Genomic DNA, 7,447 nt, shown 5'->3' with positions numbered 1-7,447 from the left:
TGGTTAAGCAATAAAGAAACTGCTTGGCCCTCATAGGTTAAAACGTAGGTGGGAGGAGTAAACAGAACAGAATGCTGGGAGGAAGAGGAAGTGAGCTCAGACTCGACAGCTCTGCTCTCTGGAGCAGAGACGCCATGCTCCCCTCTCCTGGGCAGACGCATGCGATGAAGCTCCGACCCAGAATGGACGTAGGCTAGAATCTCCCTGGTAAGCCACCTCGTGGGCTACACATATTACTAGAAATGGGCTAAATTAATATGTGAGAATTAGCCTAGAAGAGGCTAGATAGAAATGGGCCAAGCAGTGTTTAAAAGAATACAGTGTCCGTGTAATTATTTCGGGGCATAAGCTAGCAGGTGGCCGGAGTGCTGGGGACGCAGCCCCGCCGCTCATATTACAACAGACCTGGGTTTAATTCTCTTAATACTGAAGAAAAAAGACTAAAGAATATTTTGAAACTGAGAAGGCATACCATGTTCAGGAATAGGCAGAGTTCTGAGAAAATAGCCATACCGTCAATGTCTAGCTAAATTGTCAAAGCAATTCCTACCACAGATCCAATGACATCATTCATGGAACTAAAAAAAAATCCTAAATTTCATGTGAAAGTACAAAACACTAGGAATAGTCAATACAATCTTAAACAAGGGAAGCAGCATTGTTTATTTTTGAAACCAACATATTCATGATATAAAAAAAATCAAAAGACCAAAAACAAACAAACAAAAAAAACAAAAAAAGACCCTTTCATCCTAAAAGATATTGTGAAGGGGAGGATGGGGGGAACTTGGGGAAACAAGATGATTGGGATAAAGGAAGGTTGGATAGGGGAGTACGGAAGCACAATTCTTAGTTAAGGGAGCCACCTTAGGGTTGGCAAGAGACTTGAACCTAGAGAGGCTCTCAGGAGCCCAAGGGGAGGTCCCCAGTTAGTTCCTGGAGCAGCTGAGGATAGAGAACCTGAAATGACCCTATCCTATAGCAATACTGACGAATATCTTGCATATCACCATAGAACCTTCATCTGGTGATGGATGGAGATAGAGACAGAGACCCACACTGGAGCCCTGGACTGAGCTCCCAAGGTCCCAATGAGGAGCGGAAGGAGAGAGAAGATGAGCAAGGAAGTCAGGACCACGAGGGGTGCACCCACCCACCGAGACAGTGGGGCTGATCTATTGGGAGCTCACCAAGGCCAGCTGGACTGTGACTGAAAAAGCATGGAATAAAACCGGACTCTCTGAATGTGGCGAACAATGAGGGCTGATGAGAAGCCAAGGGCAATGGCACGGGGTTTTGATCCTACTTCATGTCCTGGCTTTGTGGGAGCCTAGCCAGTTTGAATGTTCACCTTCCTAGACATGGATGGAGGGGGGAGGACCTTGGACTTTCCACAGGGCAGGGAACCCTGACTGCTCTTTGGACTGGAGAGGGAGGGGGAGAGGAATGGGGGGAGGGGTAGAAGGGTGGGAGGAGGGGGAGGGAAATGGGAGGCTGGGAGGAGGCAGAAACTTTTTTTCCTTTTCTCAATAAAAAAAAAATTAAAAAAAAAGGAAAAAAAAGATGTTGAAGATGTTGTGTTGGGGGTTATGGTCCAAAGCTTTCAGAACATATGGTTGAGAGACAGACACCTCCAGGTGAATGGGATCTATGCTAAGCCCAATCACCTGAGAAAGAAGACAGGTGAACATTGTGAATCACCCGTATTATGTACAGACACTAGCTCAAGGATGTGCGACCTGAATAGACCACCCTACCACCTACTTCACACATCTATTGCTTTTATTCTGTGCTCACCAACTCATTAGTTAAAATTGCTACAGGAAGTTATCTTAGGAGTATTGATTAACAAGTACCTACTGTATATGCAACTTACCTTGTAGAGCTACCAAGGTTCCAACCTGAGAGTTCTGAGGGATTGGTTACTATGTCCTTATTGGATTGTAGCTGTTGTGTTTCTCCACTGACAGTTAAAATTACAATTATAAACACTAGAACTAAAATCTAAAGTAGATCATCTAAAATTTCATTTATTCCTTCCTTTATGAATATACCCATTTCAGCACATCTGTTCCTCTGTAGAATTTTATCCCTTCCTCCCCTTTCTATGACCTATATGGGATCAGATAAATATGGATTAGTAACCTATATCTCTGTTATATTTCTTCCCCAAAATGTATCAACAAAACCACCACATGTTCATTATCTCACAGTTTACCATGATGAAGTGCAACCAGTCTTCCTCGTGTGTTTCAGGGTTTCACTGAAGATATCAGCTGGCACTGGGGTCACCAGTGAGGAGACAACCCAGAAGAGTCTGATTCTGTGATCACTTCTGTGGTGGCTGAGAATATTTGATCCTTTGAAGCTGCTGAAGTGTGAGAGTCAGCACTTGCCTGGTGTTGAACTCAGGCTGTTCTCAGTTTGTTGTCCCACAAATCTCTCCCACTTAGTGTGAATTCATCAAAAAGCCAATGATGGAGGAAGAACCTGTGTGAAAGAGCTGTCAAAGAGGAAAGCCACAATATTCTGTCACTTCATCACTGAGTGTTGTCATAAGTTGTTGGTTAGAGGTAAGTGAATTGAGGACGAGGAATTACATACATCTTGAATACTTGAAAAATGATAACAACTGGTGGCCAATTTCAAGGTTGCCTGCCCTAGCTAGTATAGGGTACTTATCAGAGGAGTAAAAATATACATGTATAGTCAAATTGTCTTTATACAACATCCACTAACTTGCTAAGTAGTTAAACTGCCTTTGTCCGAGATATGCAGGCATCATGGCTAAGTATGACTGACTTGGGGACCACCCCCAGTAGGACCAGGAAATGCAAAAAAATCCACAAATACAGCAATGACTTAGGAAAAGTTCGTATCTACCTAAAGGTTAGGCCTTTTCTATCAGAGAGGAGAAATAAGAAAACACAAACACTTTCTGATGGCAACTTTCTCTTTGCCTCATCTTGAAAAATTCTCTATGAAAAATCTTTCTTCACAGCTTCCTGTCTCTTCATCCCTTCTCATTCTCCACTCTGCACCCTCTCTAGTTCACTTTCTGCTTCCTCCACATCGCTACACCCTTCCTACCCCTCCTTTTCTCCTCCTTTCTCCCTCCCTCCCTCCCTCCCTCCCCCCCTCTCTCTCTCTCCACTGTTGCTGCTCTTCTCTTCACTGCTTCTCCCTCAACCAAACTCAGAACAATTATAAGTTACATTTTTCAAGGCCAGACTCATTCTCATAACACAAGGTAATTCACATAGTTTCTCCTAGGTTATGAATGTCGCAGTGACCCATGCATGTAGCTCTAAGATGGTGAGAGTTCCCAGACAGCAAACAATTGGCTAAACCTTGAGGTTGGGGAGTACATGCAGAAAGGTCCTTTACTACAGGGAGCTATGTTTACTAAGGTTGCTTCTATCCTGACCTTAAATCATCTATATAACACCTGGGAAAATGACCTCATGTATTCATCTCCAGGAGTAACCAGCCTATTGTGAATCTGTTCTGAAGTCTAAAGTTAGCTGTCCATGTAAAAGACTGTCTTTGAGACTGAGAATTCTGTCAGTCTAAGTAATATAAACTATCCTAGGATTATTTCTATTCTTCAGAATCTTCCTGACCATCCACAGCTATATGTGCGCCCAGTAAGTGTAAAGCACACCACTAAAGGGCCATGGAAGGAACTTCACAGCTTTTATTATTAATGAGGCATAGCAGTAGTACCTGAGAAAGTTGTGGACAGAAAACAACCAGTCATTTAAAGTCAATAACCCCACGGCCTTGACAAGTGGGTTCCCCTAACAGGGAATCATGCATCTGGTGGGTGGACCTGTTAAACACTAGTTCCCACTGCTGTACATTCCCACGGCCCCCTGCGGCTAAGAGAAATTATATAAAAGTAATCGAGAATTCATATTAGTAACATTCCCCTCCAAGGTCAAAGGATAAACATGGTGTTGTAGGGAGACCACTTGTTTCCCGGCCTTCTGAAAACAAGGCTGCCTGGCTCAGACCCGAAATAATCACACAGAAACTGTATTCATTAAATCACTGTTTGGCCCATTAGCTCTAGCTTCTTATTTACTAGCTCTTACATCTTAATTTAACCCATCTCCATTAATCTGTGCATCACCATGAGGTCCTGGACTACCAGCAAACTTTCAGGGCATCTATCTCCAGTGGCAGCTCCATGGCTTCTCTCTGACTCTGCCTCCTTTCTCCCAGGATTCAGTTTCTTTTTCCCTGCCTAGCTCTGTTCTACCCTATCAAGCCATGTCAGTTTCTTTATTAACCAATGGTATGCACAGCATACAGAGGGGAATCCCACATCAGCGCAGTCAAGAAAAGACATGTAAGAGCCAGTATTCTAGACCTAGTCATTTCCAACAAAGATTGATTCTCTGTTGTTCCATTCTGAGGACTGATGTCATTCGTGTCCTGTGAGTATTAAAGTGACCTAAGATAATAACAAGGAGTATTGCTTATCAGTCTACACTGCTCAAAGATTAGTGGTTCAAAACCACAGATGATTTTTATTACATAAAAAATAAACATTGAGATGTTGTTGTTGATGATGATGATGATGATGATATTATTTACCATGTAGACAATTTAGTGAGGTGATCTCAGATTTCACTGCACATTGGGATAATATGAGGAGCATCATAAAATATGGACACCATGTCCAAGCCCACGGCTATTAAATAAAGAACCTTCTACAAAGGAGCAAGACACTGTTACTGGGTCTCCCCTCCGGGGGAAGGGGTTCATTTTTCAGCCACTATGGCCTTCTGCTAGGTGAAGGTTTGTGATTCTGTGTACATTGATCTGTAGTGAATTTGCTGTTTTCTTTTCCTTTTTTTCTTTTTCTTTCCTTTTTTTAGCTTTGGGGAAAAGACTTTCTTAATCCTCTTAAACAGAAATAAAAATTTTCTTACTGATCACCACAGTCTTTATCCAACACTTTTGTTTCCTTCTTGGCCCACCTTATTTTTTTTCTTTTATAAGTATATGTATAAAATCTTATTTTATTTTATTTTATTTTATTTTTGAGAAGGAAGAGAAAGCCCTTTAATAATGCTTGTGCCTTAACTAAGAATTGTGCTTCCGTGCTCCCCTATCCAACCTTCCTTTATCCCCATCCTCCTTTTTCCCCAAGTTCCCCCCATTCTCCCCTTCTCCCTTTACTCTCCCCATCTCCCCTTACCACCACCCCACCCCACCCCCAAGATCTCAATTTTCTCCCCGGCCATTTTGTCTACTTCCCATAGCCAATAGGACAACTATATGTTTTTCCTTTGGTTCACCTTCTTACTTAGCTTCTTTGGGATCACCAATTGTAGACTCCGTGACCCTTGTTTATGGCTAGAAACCAATTATGAGTGAGTACATCCCATATTCATCTTTTTGGGTCTGGGTTACCTCACTCAGGATAGTGTTTTCTATTTCCATCCATTTGCATGCAAAATTTGAGAAGTCATTGTTTTTTACAGCAGCGTAGTACTCTAGTGTGTATATATTCCATACTTTCGAAAAAGCATGGGATAAAACTGGACTCTCTGAGCATGGCGAACAATGAGGGCTGATGAGAAGCCAAGGACAATGGCACGGGGTTTTGAACCTACGTAATGTGCTGGCTTTGTGGGAGCCTAGCCAGTTTGGATGTTCACCTTCCTAGAAATGGATGGAGAGGGGAGGACCTAGGACTTACCACAGGGCAGGGAACCCTGACTGCTCTTTGGACTAGAGAGGGATGGGGAGAGGAGTGGGGGAGGGGGAGAAGGGTGGGAGGAGGGGGAGAAGGGTGCGAGGAGGGGGAGGGAAATGGGAGGCTGGGAGGAGGTGGAAACTTGTTTTTTTTTCTTTTTTTCTCCTTTTCTCAATAAAAAAATGGAAAAAAAATAATAATGCTTGTGCCATGGAGCTCAGTAATGGACGCAGGAAGCCAGAGTCCCCGTTCCCTTCAGCTGACAGCAAAAGCTGTAAAGGTGGAGCCAGCTGTCAGTGCTGTGCTCCTGTCTGTGTGGCTGGGCAGGAATTGATGGTCCAGGCATGCGTCCTGGCGCTGACCTTTCCTTGCAGGTGAGGGTACAAGAGAGGATGTGTTGGCCCATCTTATAACAGTGAATCAAACAAACAACTGCAACAAACCTCCTGAATGTATCACTGTTTAAACTACATATAACCTAATTCACAGCTACAAGTCAATGAAGATACAAGTAAATTAAATGTTTGCTAAGCAAGTAAGTGTGATAAAAATCCTGCAATGTGCTTGGTCACTAAGTGATCCTAATTAAGACATTTGATGATGTCATCACATAGCTACAGCAAGTCTCTGCCTGTTTCTATACCAGCAGACCATGAATAATGGACTGGTAGACTGGTAGCATTCCTCATTTTTAGAAACCCCAATCACTTGGCTGCTTGGATGGGATTTTTTGCACCCCTTAAGCTGTTAGTGTTTCCCCACTATAAATAAATATAAACTGATATCCTTTCATGTAGATATCTGCTTTTTAAAAGTACTCAATCTTTTTACATTTTTTCAAAAGAGGACACAAGTGTTGAAGTCTAACCCACTTACCTGAGTAGAGGCACAGGTGAGGCATCTGCAGGGGTAGGACCTCTGCAGACACAGACAGTCCAGGGCCAAAGAGAGCAAGAGGCAGGAAGTTGTTCATCTAACTGAAGTTCTGAGGCACATTTGAGGAAAGCAAGAGCCTGGGTCAGGAGTTCCTACTAAAGAAAGAAGGACAGGCTACCAGTCACAGAAGGTAAAGAAACCTCCATGGTAGAATGAAGACATGTAGACTTTGAGGTATAGTTGAGCTAAAGCCCATCCCTGTTAAGAGGTAATAAAACTCGGTTAGACTTTTGTTTCCGAAAAGGAAAATCATTCAACTTTCTACCTAAGATTGTTTTGTGTTTCTCATTAAAAAATGATCTAGGAAATGAACCATGCTCCACTTGAGCTAGGAGATATGGCTTAATAGGCTTCCTATTCTCATACCATTGGGATTTTTGTGTGTGTATGTGTGTGTGTGTGGTCAAACCTTCTGGGCCAACCTGACCCATTATGGATGAATCATCAGTATAATAATGTTTTATCCTCGTGGGTCACCAGAAACAATTATGAGTCTTTAATAGCAATGGTTATCTAAGGGTAGGCACTAGAGCCGTCTGCCATGACACTGAACCATACAGTGCCTAGACACACAATGTCATGTGACATTTGTTTGGAAGAAACTAGAGCGAGAAAGATACTTAGGAAATGGTCAGCCAAAGCTGATGATGAATTGTAATACCAGGAAAAGAAGCTGTGTTTTCCATCTACCTTGATAATTTAGCCAGAAGAAGAAACTCACTTAATTTGATAATCGCCTATTTATTAACCTAAACAATAACAAGGAAAGAATGCTGCAGGTGAGGACAGCAGCCCCTCAGT

The sequence above is a fragment of the Microtus oregoni genome, unplaced genomic scaffold, assembly GCF_018167655.1.
Source record: "Microtus oregoni isolate MIOR12 unplaced genomic scaffold, Mior012 000091F_ref0000469, whole genome shotgun sequence".
NCBI classification, from domain to species: domain Eukaryota; kingdom Metazoa; phylum Chordata; class Mammalia; order Rodentia; family Cricetidae; genus Microtus; species Microtus oregoni.
Note: the sequence above shows the minus strand (reverse complement) of the source record.